We start from the raw sequence: 19,967 nt of genomic DNA, 5'->3' as shown, positions 1-19,967 counted from the left end.
ACAATGTAGCTCAAGTCGTAGAGCGCATGCTTAGCATGCACAAGGTCCTCAGTTCAATCCTTAGCACCTCCTCTAAAAATAAAATAAGTAAACCTAATTACCCCCCTCAATTTTTTTTAATGTTCAGCTGTAAAGAAAACTAAGAAAAGAGGTTGTAAATTGAATAGGGGCCAAAATGGAAAGAAAATATTTAGGATGAGAGACATGATGATTTTTTTATCTTTTAAGACAAGGACACTTCCTCTCCTTTAAGTACGTAGGTTTATTGCAATAGAGGAAGCACCGTGTGTGTAATGGACCTTTTACTAAATCCTACATTTTGGCTAATTCTGACATCTAACTCTAACCTCCCTTAATGGCCGCATTCGAGATAGAAAGGGGGAGTCTCAAGCTCATTTTGAACTCAGAAGCCATAGAACGAGTCTGGCAGTAACAGCTCTAATTGCTCATCAGGACGACCTAAATGATAAAATCACTGTACAGTCTTGGTTTGAGATCAGTAAGAAATCATGAAATGGCCATGAAGAAAGTGGACATGTCACAAACCAAAGAAGCAGCAGGGATGGAGTTCTTCCCAGCCAGAAGATGAGTTACACGGTGGAGAAGAACAAGGAAAGGAGGACCCACGGGCTGCTCAGGGGATAATGGTCACAGCTGTAGTTTGACTACTGCAGAATTTCGGCATTGCTTGTTGACATTCCCAGGGTGGCAGACTACGGCGGTGGGCAGCACCTTATATTTTGTGTTCCCCACATTTAGTCTTCTGGTTCAGGTACCGGCCTTCCTCACAGAATTTATTATATTAGGAGAGAAGCAATCAAGGTTGTATAACAGAGTGTCTCAAGGCACTTAGAATGCTTTTTCACCTGATGAACTGTGCAAGCAACAAGCTCTAGGAGTTCAGACAGGGAGATGGAGATTACTGAATACACAGACATCTACAAATGACTCATCTAAATATGCAGATCCACTGGACAATCCATTGAGTCTGAGGAGGAGGCAGTATCCTAATTTTGTATATAAAATTTATTAAGATTTTAGGATCTCTCTAGTTCTGAAGGCTCCCAAAGTTTGCTATAGGACTCTGAAAATTGCCAATAGCTTTTTATTGTTGTTGTTGTTAAACCTCCCAATCCCATCAATTACCCCAAAGTGCTAGATGCTGAGCATAATATGAAGTAATATACAGTTATCCTTGAAAGTCCATGGTGTTTTGATTTTGTTGATATTTCTAAAATGTTTCAAAAAACATTTTTTTCTGTAACTGTAATACACAGAGAAATAACTATAGGCTTGAGTTAGGAAGATGTTAAAGAACAGGTGTAAAAAAAAAAAGGCTTTCCCAAATATAAGTGAATTTACCCCTAACCCCCCCAAAAAAAGTAAAAAGCAGGAAGCATTGCAGAACATTGGAGAATTAATGCTATTTTTTTTTTTTAGATTTTTTAAAATTGAGGTATAGTTGATTTACAATGCTGTGTTAGTGTCTGCTGTACAGCAAAATACAATCCAAGAGCATGGGGTATCTTTCCATTTTTTTTTGAATCATCTTCAATTTCCTTTATCAGTGTTTTATAGTTCTCAGTATCTAGGTCTTTCACCTCCTTGCTCAAGTTTGTTCCTAAGTATTTTATTTTTCTTGATGAATTTTAAAGGGGATTTTTTTCCTCCTGATATTTCATTGTTAGTGTAAAGAAATGCAACTGATTTCTGTATGTTAATCTTGTATCCTGCTACCTTAGTAAATTCATTCATCAGTTCTAGTAGGTTTTATGTGGAGTCTTTAGGGTTTTCTATATATAGTATCAGAACACTGGGGAATTATAACATATTACTTAGCATTATCCTTCAATATTTGATGACACATCAGAAGCACAGACATTTATTGACAACAAGGCAGAAACTCTGGGAGAGAAAGCAAGGCATACTAAGTTTAAGTGAATGGTGTGAATTTCTCCACAGGCTTAATGGTATCAGCGTATTCTTATCTCTTTTTTTTCCCCCAAATAAATTGTGCAGCCTCTCATCTGTGTCATACCAGGAATTTCAGTATCTCTCTCCTTTTCTGTTGGATTGTCAGAGAATTCTAGGGAGTTTTTCAGTTCTAATTCTAAAGGAGTTTTAGCATGATTAAGTCCAAGTTGCCAGTTTCTCACTCCCAAAGTGTGTCACAACTGGTGACTGTTACCTTAGTCTGCTGCACTGTGTCAGCCCTCTGCTCTGGTGATGTTTCTACTCCTTCAGATCTCTGTGGCAGAAGATAGTTTTTAAAGGAGATAGATCCTTCCATCCCCCAGTGCAAGGGTCATCTTTCTTTAGGTTCCTGGGATCACAGCTCTTCATAATCAACTATTAAAATTCATACATCAAGTCCCAGCCTCAAAGTACTAGATCAGAACTCATGCTTCTGTCTGCTCCTTTCACACCTAGAAAAAAATCACCTGCTTTTCCTTCTGGTGACCACCTCTCCCAGAAGGATGGTACATTTTTTTAAATCCTTGCAAATCAAAAGTTTTTTTCCTCTTTTTTTTTTTTTTGTTTTTGTTCGTTTGTTTTACATTCCTCTCTATGAACAGTTGGACAATTTAAGATTTAGTCAAACAAAACCTACCAGTAAGTGTAACACTTCTCAATAATTCCACGTAATATTGTATCTTAGGTTATAAAATGAAAAATAGGGCATTTCTGTAGCATAAAAGGAGGGAAAAGGGAACAACAAAATCTAAAACAAACTAGATTTTGTTCCCTATAAACTGGCAACTTATAAACCAGATGATATGTTTAAAGTAGTTAGTACAGTTCTAGGAATTACAAAATGTTGTATGAATAGGTGTTCTGCCAGAGAATGGATGGCTAAAGAAAACAAATTTTAAGTCAGAGAAGTGAGTACTTAACTCGAGATGACACATTGAATAACATGAATATGTCAGGAATGTCAGCTTAGATGTCTGAGGTCAGAGCTATGTTCCTCCTCTCATGTTCTTGAATGTGCTCTTGGGAGAACCATGGGGCCTAAAAGAAGTCCATCACACAGTCTTCAAAGAGTTCACATAAATGGGAAGAGGGCAAGAAAAATGCCAGATTTACACCTATAGATGAGTTGGAAAATCATAAAAGCATGCAGAAGAGTGATAAATTACATTTAACCAAGCATGGTTTTGGAAGGACTTCTCAAAGGAGTTCAGTTTATTTCAATATTTATTAATGTTGCTACATCAGGATTCCTGCTGGTGAAGCACTTTACCTAGATGGTGCAGACTGTCTCACGCAATGCCAACTCTAAATCCCCTTTGGTGTGTCCTCCTATGCTTTAGAGGCTAGAAAGCTAAAAATTCTCAGTGTGGCTTCTGTGTGTGACCTAAATTCCACTAAGCAAGTGCACCATGGAAGACTTGGAAAGAAGAAGTACAAAATATGAAGAGGCAGCCACAAGCACAGACTGATTCTTTGGAAAAATTTGGTGGCATGTGTGTCATCATAGAACAGAAGGGACCATGGGTTTTTGTTGAGCCCCATTTTGCTAAAAAGCCTTTTTTCCTGCCCCAATCATCTAGTATCTGGATTACTAGAAAATCTACAAGATAATTGTAATAAATTCCTCCCTGTATAATAGAGCTGTGAGAGATTATGTCATTTTCTGCTAAAAACTTTGAAAGATACAATAACTGATCTCCGGATGGTTTCAGGCAAGGTGATGGGAGTTGGGATTCTTTACCTGACCGGGTTGGGCTGAAGGTAGGGGTAGTCTAGTTGGTAGTAGAGATTGGAATGCTGGTGGTCTGTAACACTTAATGGTAAAAGAGTTATTAAATTATGACCTTCTTTGAAGAATTAATGGCAGTGGGATGAGCTGCTCTGCTTCCAACTGAACTTGAAAGCATGAAGCAAGAAATGATAGAGGCAAGTTATCAAATCCTGGTTCAAATCTTGGTCAAAGAACCAGGAAGTTTCTACAGCTACCCTCAAAAATATCTTACATTCCTTCTAGGCATTGGGTATTACAATTGGGTGTTCGAGATTTACAGATACTAACTACTACTATAAATAGATAAACAACAGGTTTCTTCTATATATCACAGGGAAATATATTCAATATATTGTAGTAACCCATAATGAGAAAGAATAGGAAAACAAATCTATGCATGTATGTGTATGACTGAACTACTATGCTGTGCACCAGAAATTGATGCAACATTGTAAACTGACTAGAATTCAATAATAATAATTTTTTAAAAGTCAGAGCCAGAGACTAGTGGTGAAGTTGATGAAAAAGCAAGGCAGAATTCAGATCTTTGCCAGGTTTTGAGTAAAAACATGGATATTGATAGGGGAAAAGTTTAACATAAAGATTTCTAATGTGAGTATTTGAAATGATCTAGTTGACTTTGAATACCCTGAATCCCCTGTTTTACAGAATGTCACCAGACAGTTCTAGCAGCCGCTTACTCCCCTGGGCTGGTGAGGCTCTTCCTGCTTTATTTGAAAATAATGTAATCAGTCATTTTCCAAAAGAATGCCTATTTTTATCTGTATTCCATCCTACCATTTATGTAACTACAGATATATCTCAGTTTGACTGAAAGGACCTGACCTGAGATTCAAGTCCAGAAGGATAAACTACATCTAATTTAGACTGGCAAATGCCTGGAATTTGTTTACTGAAGACTAGATACGAGTGGCTGATACGAAATGAAGTTGAGATGCTAAAAATTCCTGAGTTTTACAGAAGAAAAATTAGACAAGCCTATAGAGTTTAAAAAGATGGCATGGGCTTATCAAGTACTAATGGCTCACCTATGTTTAAATACATTAAAGGTAATAATGAAAAAAATCCATTGAAAATGACTTTGAGAAACATCATGTTAGGGATGCATTAGCATGTTTGTAAGGAGTTGTAGTGAAGAAACTCTTCAATAAGGCAAAACTAGAGGTGGAAAGTGTTACCCTTGAACTAGGCTCTCTGATAGCAGTGGGACTGATGGGATTCTGGAGTCAAGAAAGAGGTCAAGAAACAAGGCTAGGAGTAGTCACTCAATAATCAGTGAGGCTGGAGTGATCATCAAAATGGTTTGGCAAGCAGGTAGCTTTGGCAGTGGCTACTGAGCAAGGTGTCCCTGGGACTGAATCAGTTGGACAATACATGAAAATTCTACTTGAACATTATAATGAAAATGCTGCTTCTGAAAAGTGGTGGACAGACTTAGGGCAGCCACATTTGCAAACCATGCAGTTGGCTCTTCAGCTTATTCTTGGATATTTAGAAGCCCTAGAAAGAAGGGCAGGCTGGGTGTCTGAAAAAAATGAGACTGCAAATTATATCACATGTACAATATATAAATCTCTTTCTAGCTGTTCAAAAAGCAACAGTGAAATTCCAATCTCGTGATTTTCCTTTTCTGTCTGCCTGTTTTGGAGGCTTTGGGTTTGTGTAGCCAGTGCATACCATGTGTAAGCCAATTTAATAGATTCTACCTTTTGTGTGTGTGTGTGTGCGTAGCCTTTATTCTCTGCCAGTCTGTGTGTGTGTGTGTGTATAGCTATATAGATATATCTCTATGGGCTTGAGTTTATATATATACACACACACACACACATATATATATATACATACACATATATCTTACTAGTTCTGCTTCTCTGGTTGAACTCCAAATGATACAGTGGCTCAAAAAGTAATCCTATATGTTACCTGAGCTGCTATCATGAACTTGTATGCCACAAAGTTGAATGTACCCAGCAGGACATCACCACCAATAGGAAATGAAATATGCAGGATTAGTGTCCAAGTATGTCTAAAAGACCCCCCTAAATTTTATGCTCAGATGACTAATACTCCCAATGTGTCCACTTCCATAGCTGTACCGTCATGTCTTCTAGCCAAACTATGATCTCATAAATTGTTCTCATATTATCAATTAACTGAGGAGAAAAAAATCAGTTTTATTTATAGATGATCCAGTCTAAAGAGTTGGCCTCAGCCAAAAGTGGTCATTTCACTCTTATAGTCCACTGAGGGATACCCGTGTGCAAGAGCAGAGATGGGAATCCTCATACTGGACTAACATAAGTGCTAAATATGATCACCACCCTTCTTTAAAGAAGAGACCCTTGTGCTATGGCTATATTATCACTTCCATGGCTTGTAGGGGTATATAATGGTTTGCAGAGATGGTTAGATACTTGAAATTCATGATTATATTGGAATATTATTGACAAGAAAGGTTTGGTAAGAAGTTCATGGGTGGATAGCTTAAAATTGTCCAGAATGTAAGGATATTTGTAGCTCAAGAGGATGCTCACCATGATTATCACGGCTCTCGGTAATCATGTGAACGCAATAATTGCCTCTGTTGGTATTATTCAACCACTATTCTCTGCACTCCACATTTACTCAATGGACTTATGAATGAAAGTGGCTCTGGTGACAGTGAGAGAGTTAGTATAGCCTCAAAGATGGCTTTCTCTGAGTGCTTCATCTGCGAGTAGCAAAAATTAGTTCCATCACAATAGAGTCTTATATCCCAAAGCACTTAACTGGCAACTCATGTCAGGTCAATTACATGAGACCTCTTCTTGCGTAGAAGAAAAAAGGTGGTTTATTTTCACTAGAATAGAACAGTAATCTTTGCAACCTGCAAGAATATGGATTTGTCTTCCCTGCATGCTTTATGTAATAATTCTCTCTGTGAATTACCATTTCCCTATTCAATATCATGAAATTCACTATAACATTGTTTCTAACCAGCAAACCATTTTACAACCTATCAGGGATATTGAGATCTCCTCTTATGGGATCCAGATAAGACAGAGCTGGAAATACATAAATTCAAGAGTTGGAAGAGATAATGTGGTGTTGTGGAATGAACTTGACTCTCAGAGCCAAAGAAAGTGAGTTGGTGTCTGATTTCTATAATTTTTTTAGTCTTTGACTCCTGGCAAATTATATATCCTCTATGGGCTTGAGTTTACTTCTCTGTAAAATATGTAAATAGCAAGTAATTCATGAGATTGTTGAGAGTTAAGCAAAATACAAGTGTTAATAGATTTAGCACATGAAAGATAGTTTTTTAATAATTTAAAACAGAGCAAGTTGTAAGTATTCAAACTCTTCTCAACATTCGAGGAACAGCAGAGATAAATATTTTCTGTCAATATAGGTCTCATTATTGCTTTTATTGTCAACATTTTTTAATCAAGCCCTTAATATGTTCAAGGCATTGTGATTTTATCCAGAAACAGAAAAATAAACACTGTCTGCAAATTTGTTCCTGTATATATATTTCTTTTATTTTATTCATCCTCTTCTACATAATGTGTATTTGTAGAACTTAAATATTTCACCATGTTATGAATACAAATGAAATTACATCAATAGTAGTAATTTAAATTTCATTGTTTTTGGCTCTGGTGGCATATTGCAAGGAGTCGGTGCCCCTTCAGGTGTTAAACTCTTCAAATTCAAAAAAATTAGATAAATTGGAAGTTCAGGATTTGCAGATACTAACTACTATACATGAAATAGGTAAACAACAGGGTCCTACTGTATAGCACAGGGAACTATATTCAATACCTTGTAATGGCTGATAATGAAAAAGAATATGAAAATGAATATATTTATGTATAACTGAAGCACTGTGCTGTACACCTGAAATTTACATTTTTTTACAACATTGCAAAGCGACTATACTTCAGTTTTTAAAAGTATGGACAGTTCAAATCTTTTTGGCAAGTTTCAAATATATATATTTGAAATTTGAGAGTGAAAAGTTAATTTATTTTGTTCTCTTGCTTTGTTTTGTGTCCTCTCATAGCTGAGAGAGTTAGTTGGAAACCTGGCAAAATAAATGGGGAAAAGTGGAGTAGGAAAAAAATGGGGAGAAAACACAAAATTACATATACTCATGCAATCTCTATTATGTCCACTATATGGAAAGAGATGACAAAAACCACATATATTTATAATAGAAATATATATATTCATATTCATATAGAGCAAGTATTTGTATTGAAGTATTTAGAAATAACTTTCCAAGAAGACTAAATTTAGGGAAATATACTCAATATCTTCAATATTCTTTCTCATGGAGAAAAAATATGAAAATGAATATATGTATATTCATATATGACTGAAGAATTGTGCTGTACACCAGAAATTGACACAGCATTGTAAACTGACTATACCTCAATTAAAAAAAAAACAACTGAATTAAAAAAATTTTTTTAAAGGAAGACTAAATTTAAATTTTTCTAGTAGTTTCTGTGGATAAAGAAAGCAAATCGCTTTGAAATGCATCTTTTTGTTTTGGAAATAGCTCCTGGAATAACTGTATGGTCATTCAATACAGAACAAATATTTTATTCATTTTTCATAGTCAAGATTCTAAATGGTGGATTGATGCCAAGTATGAATACTTCAACTGGAATGTTAAGTGTTCTTTTTATAAAGGACTTCTCCATGATGAAATCTGAACCTCTACACATGGGAAGGGTTTTTGATTCTCTGTTGGTGTTGGAGGGCAAGGGTTTTTATCTCTCCTACAGAAGGAATTTGACAGCAAAGAAGAGCATCAGATAGAAAGTTTAGGGCCTTAATGCTTTGTTATTAACTGTGGTGAAACCTCACAGTGAACCCAGGAAGAGCGATAACACTGTCGTGAGAAGATGAACTACGTGCAGGAGACTCAGAGAAAAGAGCAGTTTAGGGCAGAGTCAACTGATGATGGTGATTAAGAAGCCGGTTGAACATAGGGAGCAAGCAAATGTCCTTTTGATGATCCTCAGAAACAACAGGGAAACATTCTGATTCAGGGCCTGGTTCCCCCAAACTTACCCATTTGCCCATTCTCAATGTCAGCACTGAACATTCTGCATCCCAGAAAACCCTTCAGTCTTTGGAAGAGAGACATGGTTTGTCCCCCCATCTCCTGTAGATATTCTGATATACTTGCTCTAGGCTGGAGCCCCCAGATGACTCTCACATGCAGCCAAGCTGAGGGTCACTTATGTACTGATGGGTAAAGCTCGGTAAGTGGTCTTGGGCCTGGATTGTGGAGTCTCTTGAATTTTAGGCAAAGGAGAATGTATGTTGTTCTGTGGGGACTCAGTGCTATTTTAGAACATTATGCTATCATGTTTTCAATTAGAGGGAAACTGGAAGAAAGAGGGGCTAGCAAAGAGGCAGGCAGATAAGTGGGCTTAGATTAAGGTGGCAGTAGGAATATGAACATTTTCAAAAGGGAGAGTTAGGTGAAAGAACTTAGACAAAGTAAAGGAAACAACATAAATTACCTTTCCCTTTTTATTCTCAAAAAACAAAACAAAACAAAACAGGACTCTGCAGGTATCATCCTATAACTTCAGGCTATGTGACAAGTGGTCCCATTTAAAAACACAGTGTAAGGCTCCAGGCATCTTTCATGATACGACCTTGTATTATGATGCCATAAAAGGGTACAAACCAGCACTAGCGTCTCATGACCTTCCTTTGCCAACAATCCCTTGGAAAGCAAATATTTTCTTTGTGTGTGTACACTGGTGGTGATTGACAGGAGAACATTGCCTGGCTGGTTAGAGCAGAAGGGAGCAACAGCACACATTTTTTTCTTTTTAAAATAATTTTTGGGAGGGGATAGGAAGGGCAATCCAGACATGAAGCCCCCAGGGTCAGGGCCCTTCTTCTCAGTGCCCACCTTCCCCCAAGTCTCACCTTCCCTGGGCTCTTCCAGGTCATGCTCTGGCGCCTCAGCCTTGGCGTCAGCCTTGGCTCCCCTCGAGCGAGTCTGGTGCAGCACAGAGCGCATGTGGATCTCCAGGGTGGAGCTCTGGTTGCAGGAGACCCCGCAGACCGTGCACTTAAAGGGCTTGTCTGTGGCCACGGCGGTGGTGGGTGCAGTGCCGGCTTCTCCCCGGGCAGGGCTAGAGGGGACAATGACAGCCTTCCTCATCTTGTGTGGTGGGAGACAGGTTATAATGGACCAGGAGGATGTTCTGTGTGAAGGACTCCTTATACACAGTGCACTTACAGGGCCGGGCAGGGTCAAGAAACTTGTCCCAGACAAAGCTGGTGTTCTTCCCATAGGTCAGAGGCTGGCGAGAGTCAGCCGGAGCTGGCTCTGCGGGGAGGGGCTCCCCACCAGCCTCCTCTTCCTCCTCAGTCGTGGTGAGTGGAGGAGCCACTTCAGGCAGAGGGGCTGGAGATGGGGCTGGAGAACGTGGCTGGCCTGGGCTTCCCGTGGGCTTGTTGGGGGCCTCGGCTGAGGGCGGGGGAGGCGCACGAAGAGGATCAGGACTGGCTTCGGGGTCAGGTGAGGGCCTTCTGCTGCTTGGTTTCTGCTGGGTGCGGGCTCTGGCCCAGAAGCAGGAGGCTCAGGGCCATCACCCTGAGGGCTGAGAGTGGGCCCAAGCAGCCCTTTGATTGTCAAGGTCATTTCTACAGTTGTGGCCACTAGCCGCAGCTTCTCAACACGCTCGGGCACCACGCTGTGCAGGCGGCGGAGGTGGAAGCGGAGGGCGGGCGCCCGCAAGGGCAGCTCCCGGCGCACCGGGCAGCGGTGCCTGGGCCGCACTGCATGCCGGGAGAGGGCGTGAGCCCCCACCTGGTGGGGCTCCGGGCTCAGGAGACCGCAGTAGGGACAGCAGAACACCATGGTCTGGTTGCTGCTGTCTCCAGGAGGGCCGGTCTTGTTCTCTGCTCCTTCAGATGCCAACTGTTCGGTCTTATTCTGGGCATCTTTCTCAGGGGTGGGTGGCTCAGCTGAGGGGATAATGGGAGCCTTCCCAGGAACCTGGAGCCGCCCATGGCTGAATCTCAGGATGCCCTGAGGAGCCGAGAACCCCTCACTGGCCGTTGGGCCGCTCAGTAGCAGCTGCAGACGCCGCTGGGCCTGGGCGTCACGGTGGGCCCGGTGGGCACAGGTGCTGCAGCACCGCCAGGCGGGGAGGCGTCTCCCAGGCACACAGCAGGCCGCGGAACAGCCCCAGCTCTGCGCCCCACTGCCGCCCCTCCCATCTTCAGCAGAAACTTACAGATCTGGCTGTTTCCTTCATGGGCTGCACCTTAGGCATGCAGCTGCATCTTCTTGCTGTTGGACTCAAAGTATCTGATGTTGCAGCGCAGGTGCCGGGGGGGTGTTGGACAGACCCATAAGGAGCCCCACCTCTCAGAGGCACTGGGGAGGGGGTGCCAATGGCCCCACCCCCTCCCTCAGGTGGGCCGCCAGCTGGTACTTCTGAGCATGTTTGTCGGTCTTCAGGTGGAGCTGGAGGTTGGCCTTGAGCTGGGTGCCATAGCAGCAGAGCTTGCAGCGGTGGGTGTCACCAACAACCTTCTTCCACTCGGCCCCCAGGAGGCTCCCACCGACACTGCAGTGGCAGAGCAGCAGCTCCAGGCCATCTGTGCTGAAGGCCTGGCACACAAGGCAGCAGAACACCTTCAGGGATGGGCTGTCATCTGGGGGCAGCGAGGTGGGCAGCCCATCAGACAAGGAGCCTAGGAGCTGACTTGGAAGTGTGTGGGCATCCAGGGGTGGGGAGATGCCAGGGCAGGTGTGGGGACCTTGCAGGCAGGTGTTCCAAGGTGGTGGAAGCCGTTGAGAAGCAGCTCCGCTTCCAGGGGCTTGTCTGGCCTTGGTCCGGGGCCAGGCAAGGAAGCCTGAAGGCTGCCCTAGGGCCTGCGGTCTGAAATACTGGAAGAGTTCCTAGGTAGGGGGGTGGGCGCAGCCCCAGCCTGGGGCGGGGGTCCTGGCCCCACCAGCCGCAGCAGCAGTCCCAGAGGCAGCCCCTGGTGCGGCACGAGAACTTTCTGCATGTGCTTCTCTGAGGTCATGTGGATGCACAGGTTGCGGGAGACGGTCTCATAGCTGCACACCTGGTACTGCCATGACTATTTGGTCTTGGGCTCCTGGTCCCGAGGAGGGTGGTAGCACTGCCTCTGGGGGGCTCTCCTGTCCCCACCTCAGGCCCACCTGGAAGCCCTGCAGGTGGGCCAGGTGCTAGTTGGACTGCGTGTGGATGTGAGGCTGCCCTTGGTGGAGGTGGAGTAGCTGCAGACACCACAGCAGTGGGGAGTGTAGCTGTGGTTGCAGCTCCCTCTCTGGGCGTGGTGGAGGTGGGGGGGGCGGTGCTGCAGCAGCTGCGGGTCTGCTGCCCTAAGGCTGCTTCTCCCACACAGGCACTTCCAGGGTCTGCTGGACTTGTGGTGCCAGTGGCACTTGGGACACTTGAGCATCTTGCAGGAGTTGCATGAGCGTAGCAGGGACATGGCTGGACAGACTGAGGCCCTGGAAGGTTGCTAGGACAGGGATATAGTGGTCAGCTAGGTGAGAGGGCTGGGGTGGGTTACCAGGGTCTTCAGAGGAGCCCACAGGGGCAGGGAGAGTGCCCCCTTCCTTGGAAGTGAGTGAGCTTTGGTTGAGCTTTGGTGCCCCTGGGGGAACCAATCTGGCCCTGCCTCACCTGCTGCCATACGCAATTCTTTGCCTTGGGTTGGGCTGGGGTCCCAGGTGGCTGGGGTGGTTGGAGCTGAGGATGGGCTGAGGGCCAGGACTTCTTCCACAGGGCCTCAGGGGGACCATCCTTGGTCTGGGCTGCATTCACCTCCATGTTCCCAGGGCTGCTGTCATTAAGGGGTATTTCTAAAGGGGGACGAGCAGGCAATCTTGGTTCCAGAAAGCTTAGGAGGGCCACGTAGCCCTCACCCCATCCCAGAATATGGCTGGGTTGCCCAGCAGGCCCTGGTGTTGAGTGGGGGTTAGTGTCACCCCATGAGACTGTGTGTGGCCCATAAAGGCCTGGGGCCTCCTGAAACCCAGGTGGCACAAGAAGAGAGACAGAAGAGCACCCAGGGGTCTCCTTCTCTGCTCCCCATGGGGCCATCTTTGGGATCTCCAGGTGGGTATGGGACCAGCTGGTAGCTCCAGAAGGCTCCATCCCTTCCCTTACAGGTGGTGGAGATGGTGATGAGGTATTGTGGGACAGAATTTGGTCAGAAGAGCTAAAGCCTTGGATTGGGTCAAAGCCATGTTGGATGTGAAGGGCAGTGAGGTGTGCAGTGGGTGCGTGGGAAGTAGGGGTGGGCTAGGCTCTTCCTTGATGTCTGCCTCACCCCAGGTGTTCACTGCCTTTGGTAACAGGCGTTCACTGCCACCTGGCAGGGACGGCTTGCCCACCAGGCAGGCCTCACCTCCAGCTGTGGTCCACAGGAGGGAGCCCTCCTCCTTCCTCCTGTTCCTTGTCCTCTTCCACCCTCAGGTCCTTTGATGGGAAGCCCCCACAGCCAGGCTCTTCTTGGCGCCCCCTGTCTCCTTTGGTTGGATGAGGCCACAGCCTGCCACCAGGGGCTGGCCCCCGGCTCTGAGGCCCTCATGCTCTCAGAGGTGGAGAGGGCAGCAGGATCTGTGGTGACAGGATCTGAGGGGGTGCTGGGGGAGGAGGTGTCCGGAGGCGGGGACGGGGCATTGTGCTCATGGGACAGGGTGGTGCCAGAGGTCGAGGCTGCGTTAAGGGTGGCCATGGCAGACGGAGGAGAGCTGGGGGTTCATTTCAGGGTGGCAGCCAGGACCACCTCAGCTGGAAGCAGGGATGGGAGTCAAACAACAGCTACCAAGCAGCACGATGTGGGGAGGGGAAGGGGTGGTGCTTGGAAGGGACTTCTCTGATGTGTTGATTCCTTTTTCCCCTCCTCCTCCCTCCCTCCAGTGCTCACTCCGGGTGTGTCGGGGTCGGAGATGGAAAAAAAGTAAATTAAATTCACAGCAGTGAGGGAAGTGAAGGAAAATAACCAATGCTATTTGGCCCTGGCTGAAGTGTTTTCCTGACTTCGTGAGGGGGTTTCCATTGATTCACCCTGGGCACTCGCTTGCTCCCTGCTGCCACCTCCTTCTCGTCCTCCTCTTCCTCCTCGTCCTCCTCCTCATTCACTGGCTGAAGCTGAGTCATCCCACACCAGCAACAGCACATTTGAGATGTAATTCTGGGCCATAAAAATCTACTCACACATTCAGAAACACACAGCAGACACTGTATTCTGCCCTCATTCATACACAATTACACACTCATATTCACACACACATACATAGGCACACACTCTCACACAGTCACGCACACACTCTCACACAGTCACACACACAGGCACACATTCATACACACACCTCTATATCTTTGTCAAAGTCAAGCTGGCTGTGAGCACAGAAGATTTGAAAAGGAAACAGAAAGAGAAAGTCACCTTTGCTTCATTGAATTTATATGAAACCCTTTTGACAAGGGTTTTGATGTATCCCAGGTAAATAATTTCATCTCCCATTGAATCCTGTTGCCCCTACAGCAATTACCAAGGAAACTTTTATCTAGTGGTCCACCTGGGAGGTGGCGGGTGGCAAGATATCAGCTCCTGCGATCAAAAGGGGACTTCTGACTCTTCAACAGCTAATCTCATGTGAGGCAACTGACTCTCCAGTTTCCTCTGCTAAAGAGAAAATTATCAGTTTAAGCCTTGGACAGAGACTGTCCTGCCTTTAAGGAAAGGACAAAAGGTTGGGAACAGGGAAGAGAAAAAGATACTGAGGTAAATGGGCCCTGCAAGTAAATTGATGATTCTGGTGTGAGCATGAAACTAGGAATAAGAATTTGTATGTAGGTACAAATGTGAATGCAGTTTTTTATATATATATAAAATATATTATGTATATATATATACACACACACATATATATACACATATTTATTTATTTATTTACTTATTTATTTATATATATATTTATATTTGTGTTTATTTATTTATATATCTCCATACATATGAATATAGCTATAAATACAAATACAGATTAATCTAAAGAAAATAGAGAAGGAAACCCCTGGTGGAGGGCTGGGGCAGGTTTATCTGTGCTCTGAGTATAGGGCATGTGTTTTGCCTGGGGACTTTTAAGAGTTAATAGTCTAGGTGAGTTAAAAACAGTGAGACTGAAAGGGACTTTAGAGATGTTGTTTGACAGATATAGAAATCAATGCCCAGAGAGGTGAGAGATGTCCATATACCAACATTAGTGGTCTAAATGCTAATCTAATAACATAGCATAATAATCTGTCGACTCAAGGGATAGGAGGCCACCCACAAAGCTCTCCGAGAGAAGGTTCACAGATTTAAGGACGTAATTTTAGCCCATTGGAGAGACCCCACTTCTTATCATCAACGGTGGTTCTCGCATTCTGTTCGTGTTTTTCCCTAAGGAGTGGAGTGAGTGACTTGAGGAGGGAGTACTTCTAGAATGTCTAGGATGTCTTTCTTCCTTCCTGCTGTTACTGGTGTAAATTGCCCTCTGAGTTCTTCTGATCAGAGAGAGTTGCATGTGGACACCTGGTGTGCATTTTGATGACTGCCCTGTTCTTGGAATTTGCGTTGGAGCCTGCATCTTGGAGGGAGGTATATAAATGTGGTACTGTTGTTAAAATGGTATAAATTACAGGGTTCTGGGAAGGTCACAGCTCAGAGGGAGGGTGGGTGGTACCATCATCCCACAGTGGCCAGAAGGCTCCAGTTTACCCTCTCACAGTTTTCCTTTCCTGGTCCCCCAGCTTCCCTCCAATGTTCTAGTGGTTAGAAACTCTTGCAGCATATCCTCTTCACTTTCCCTTCCTTCTGGGGCCAGTTTTGTAAATATAGCTGACAGATGCCTGCCATTTTTCCTTTAGCAGTCTGTCTCATCTGACAGATGTCAAAGGTCTCACCATTGTGATATTCTTGTTACATTGCCTTTCTCCCCCAAACCTGTAATTTTGAAATCAATGGTCTGAGTTTGAGGTTTATTTGGAACCTCAAAGAAGGCTTAAATAACTAGTTGCTTAGAATATGAGTGAATACTAATAGTAATATGCTATTTCTTCCCCCTCTGCATCCTATCAGGGAACTTGCATGCTCTCCATTTAAGCCAAAGGATTGACTCTCTAAGGATGGAATTTTAGGCAGCATTTAGTTCTGGTAAAGGTGATATTTTCAGGCAAGTGGATATCCAAGGCTGCTGTAAATCATACTGATTTTCTATAGTGTGTACTGTGTTTATTTACTTTCCCCAGGTGCTTGGCATAAGAATGCATATGCCTACCTGCCTTCAGAGCCACTTCATGGCAGGGTACAAAGGTGGGACATGTGACTTTGGAGCCTTCTCCACTGCAACATGAATATAGTACTTTCTCTGTCTGCAGCAAGGGCTGGCCTTGTCTCTTTCCTGTTCTCCAAAAAGTGGCTCCAAAAATGAAAGGAGACAACCGGTACTGGAGAGGAGTTCCTCAGGAGGACAGAACAGGCAGGAGAAAAGAGTGGTCCCAGCCCGTGAGCTCCCTCTGCTGACCTGTCCATGGCCACGCAGTAGAGGAGGGGCAGCCTGAGACAAAGGACTTCTGCACTGTGCTCCCCACCATGCTGCTTCTTGGGGGTGGGGGGTAAGAGGAGAAGCAGGGGGGTGGCATCCCTCAGAGGGGATGTGGTTTAGGATTGACTAAACAGGAAAGGACAGTCTGTGCAATTTGTGTCTTTTAGGAAGTTGTTCTCAAGGGTTGTCATTCCAGTCAATAATGTCATCAAAATAAGCCCTGCCCACAGGTGACATAAAGAAAAATCCAAAAGGAGTAGTTCCTGAGGGTGCACTCATAGCAATGGTAATGATAATTCATACTTATTAAGCACTTTACATATATGTGTACGTTTCTGTGTGCATATAAGTACACACACATACACAGACACACATGCATAATTTTATGTATATAAATTTTACTCTCCAGAAAAGCCTAGAATTGAGAGTTGTGTTACCCTCCTTTTACAGGTAAATACCCTAGGATTAGTGATTTGTTCAGGGCCAGTCCAAGAATGTCAGAACTAGCATTTGAACCCGGGTCTGTTAATTTCCAAATTAAAACCTTTTCTTTTTGATATTCTCTTTCAAACAGATTTTGTGAGCGCAGGCTGATCCCAAGACAACTTGTCAACTGCAGCTAAAGTGAATCTAGTCCTCCGCATAGAGAAAAAGGGACGACTTCTGTGCAGACGGTGCACCAAGAGCTTTTACATATCTTATTTAATCATCACAGCAACCCAGTCAGGGATTTGTTATTGATTCCTGTTTGTGAAGCGGTACAGTACTGATTCAAGGTACACTGTGGATTAAGGATGGATATGGTAATCTGTAAGTCACTAGTAAAAGGTAACACACAATGAAAAGGCCAATAGAATAGATACAATGGAATACTACTAAAATAATTCATAAGAAGCCATGAAATGTGGAGCAAAGGAAAAAGAGGAAAAACAAAAATAAGTTGTAAGACATGAGTCAGCCATATCAATAATCATATAAATATTGACAGAATAAAAATTCCACTTAAAATGCAGCAATATTAGACCCAACAAGACAACTGATAGTTGGGTCTTGTTTTATAATCCAGTCTGATATTAAACCATTAAAAATAAGGATGCAGAGAAGTTGGAAATAAAAGGACTGAAAAAACAATCATAAAAAAACATCACTTTAGCTATGTTAGTATTAAAGTAGAGTTCAAGTCAGTGAGTAGTACCAGGGATAAAGAAAAAAAATTGGAGAGTTTACAGAGCCAGATTTAGAAACTTATTCCAATGTTAGAATAATTAAGACAGTGTTATACTGGCCTAAGGATAAACAAATAGATCAATAGAACAAAATATGGTGTAAATCTACATGCACACAGTCACTTAATATTTTTTACAAAGGTGCCAATATAATTTAATAGGGAAAGAATATGAATGCCAAATCACTAGAAGAAAACATAAAGGCAAAAAGTTATGACTCCAGGGAAAGCAAGGATTATTTAGACAGGAAGCAAAAAGCACTAACCCAAAAAATAAAAATGTTAATGGTTAATTGATTTTAGCAAAACTAAATGTTTCAATCATTAGGCATAATTAATTAAATAAATAAGCCACAGACTTGGAGAAAATATTTACAATATTTTCTCACAAAGTACTCATATATGGAGTAAATAAATAACTCATTTGTAATGAATAGTAATTCATTCTTAAGTGATAATAAAAGGATTAAAAACCCAATTAAATACATAATGTAGGTGAATCTGCATTTTGCAACAGAAACTAATTGGTCAAGTCAGTAAAAGTACAGAAGGTGCATAGATCATTCTTCATCAGGGAAATAAAAATTGAAACCATAATGACAGACCTCTACATATTAAAAAAATAAAACATGTTTTATTAAAAATAAGATTTACAAGATCAAGTGTTGGTGAGGATACCTCATATATTGCTGGGCCTGTGTAAAATAGTACAGCCACCCCAAAACATACACCCCCCCAAATTGAGTGTGTATGGTCACAAAAGGTTTGTACTAGAATGCTTATGGCAGTTTTGTTCATGAAAGACTGGAAACAACCCAAATATTCATCAACAGGAAAACAGGTAAACAAATTGCAGCAATGGAACACTACTAAATAGTGAAAAGGAATAAACTACAAATAGTTTCCAACACATTAGTGACTCTTTAGAAGAGGTAGTTGTGTGAAAGAAGCTAGACATGAAAGAATACATACAATATGACTCCATTTATATGAAATTCTACAACAGACAAAACTGATGGTGATAGAAATCAGACTTCTGGGACAGTTGTGATTACATGACTACAAAATTAAAATGCTATTGGTAGGGATTTGCATTTTATGCATTTTATTCTATTTTAGTTATCCCTCAAAGTACTGGGGAAAACTCAAAATGCTGCATAAGTTAAAATGAGATTATCATTGAAAAATACCCATTGTAAAGAGATTGTTGGCTTCTTTGAGAATAACATGTGGAATCAGAGGGCATAGAGAGGAGGAAATAGGAACACTGAATATAGTCAATTATTTTAAGAATATTGGCTATGAAGGAAAGGAAGACAGACTTGGTGGTAGTGGAAAGGAAATATGTATGTTTATTCTTTGGACATGGAAGAATAAACATGTCTGATAGATCTGAAATTATCTTTTATTTTGTAGTTGTTATCAGAAAACTAAAGACCTGAGGACAATTAGGGCATTTATTTTTTAGTGCAGTTTCAGATTTGCAGAAAAACTGAGCAGTTAGTACAGAGTTCCATATACTCAGCCCCCATAAATTGAACACCCTACCCTGCACTCAGCTTCCCTTATTATCCTATCTTGCATTTGCTACAATTAATGAACCAACATCAGTACATTATTACTTACTGAAATCCATAGTATACATTAAGGTTCAATCTGTGTTGTACAATTCTGTGGATTTTGAAAAATGCATAATGTCATGTATCCCCATAACAATCTCATGAGGAATAGTTCCCCTATCCTAAAACGCCCTGCGTGTGGCTTCACTTGTCCATCCCTCCTCCATGCCCCTGGGTTCCTGGTAACAGTGATCTCACAGTCACCACACCTTTTCCTTTTCCGAAATACCATGTTGTTAGAATCATACAATATGTCACCTTTTCGGACTGTCCTTTCTCACCTAAACGTTCCCCGCTGTATATTTGCAGCCAAACCTTTCTCCTACCCCCAGCTTCAGGCAACCACTGATCTGTTTTCGTACTACATGGTCTTGTCTCTTCTAAAACTTTTATGTCAATGTGATCATACAACATACAGACTTCTGTGAATGGCTTTGTTCAGCAGCATACTATTTCTCAGATTAATCTCTTTAATGCATGTATCCATAATTTGCTGTTTTGACTGTTAAATAGTATTCCATGGTATGAATATACCACTTTTGCTTGTCCTTTTACCTGTAGATGACATTTGGAATGTATCTAGTTTTAAGCTATTATGAGTAATGATGATAGGAACGTCCACATAAAAGGCTTTATGTAACCACAGGGCATCGTTAGGTGAACAATTTAAAATTGTTGCATGCAGACCTCAGAAAAATATATATTCTTCAATTCTTCTATGCAGTGTTTTATAATAAATCAAGCTTGTTAACTATAATTAGA

General features: G+C 42.5%; 1 pseudogene; it reads right to left on the bottom strand.

Annotated features, from left to right (window-relative positions):
* Positions 1 to 2,960: 2,960 nt before the first annotated feature.
* LOC102529479 (zinc finger homeobox protein 2-like) lies at positions 2,961 to 13,525 on the bottom strand (annotated as a pseudogene).
* Positions 13,526 to 19,967: the final 6,442 nt, after the last annotated feature.

This window comes from Vicugna pacos, chromosome 4 (assembly GCF_048564905.1).
Source record: "Vicugna pacos chromosome 4, VicPac4, whole genome shotgun sequence".
NCBI lineage: Eukaryota > Metazoa > Chordata > Mammalia > Artiodactyla > Camelidae > Vicugna > Vicugna pacos.
This window is presented reverse-complemented; position numbering and strand designations above follow the sequence as displayed.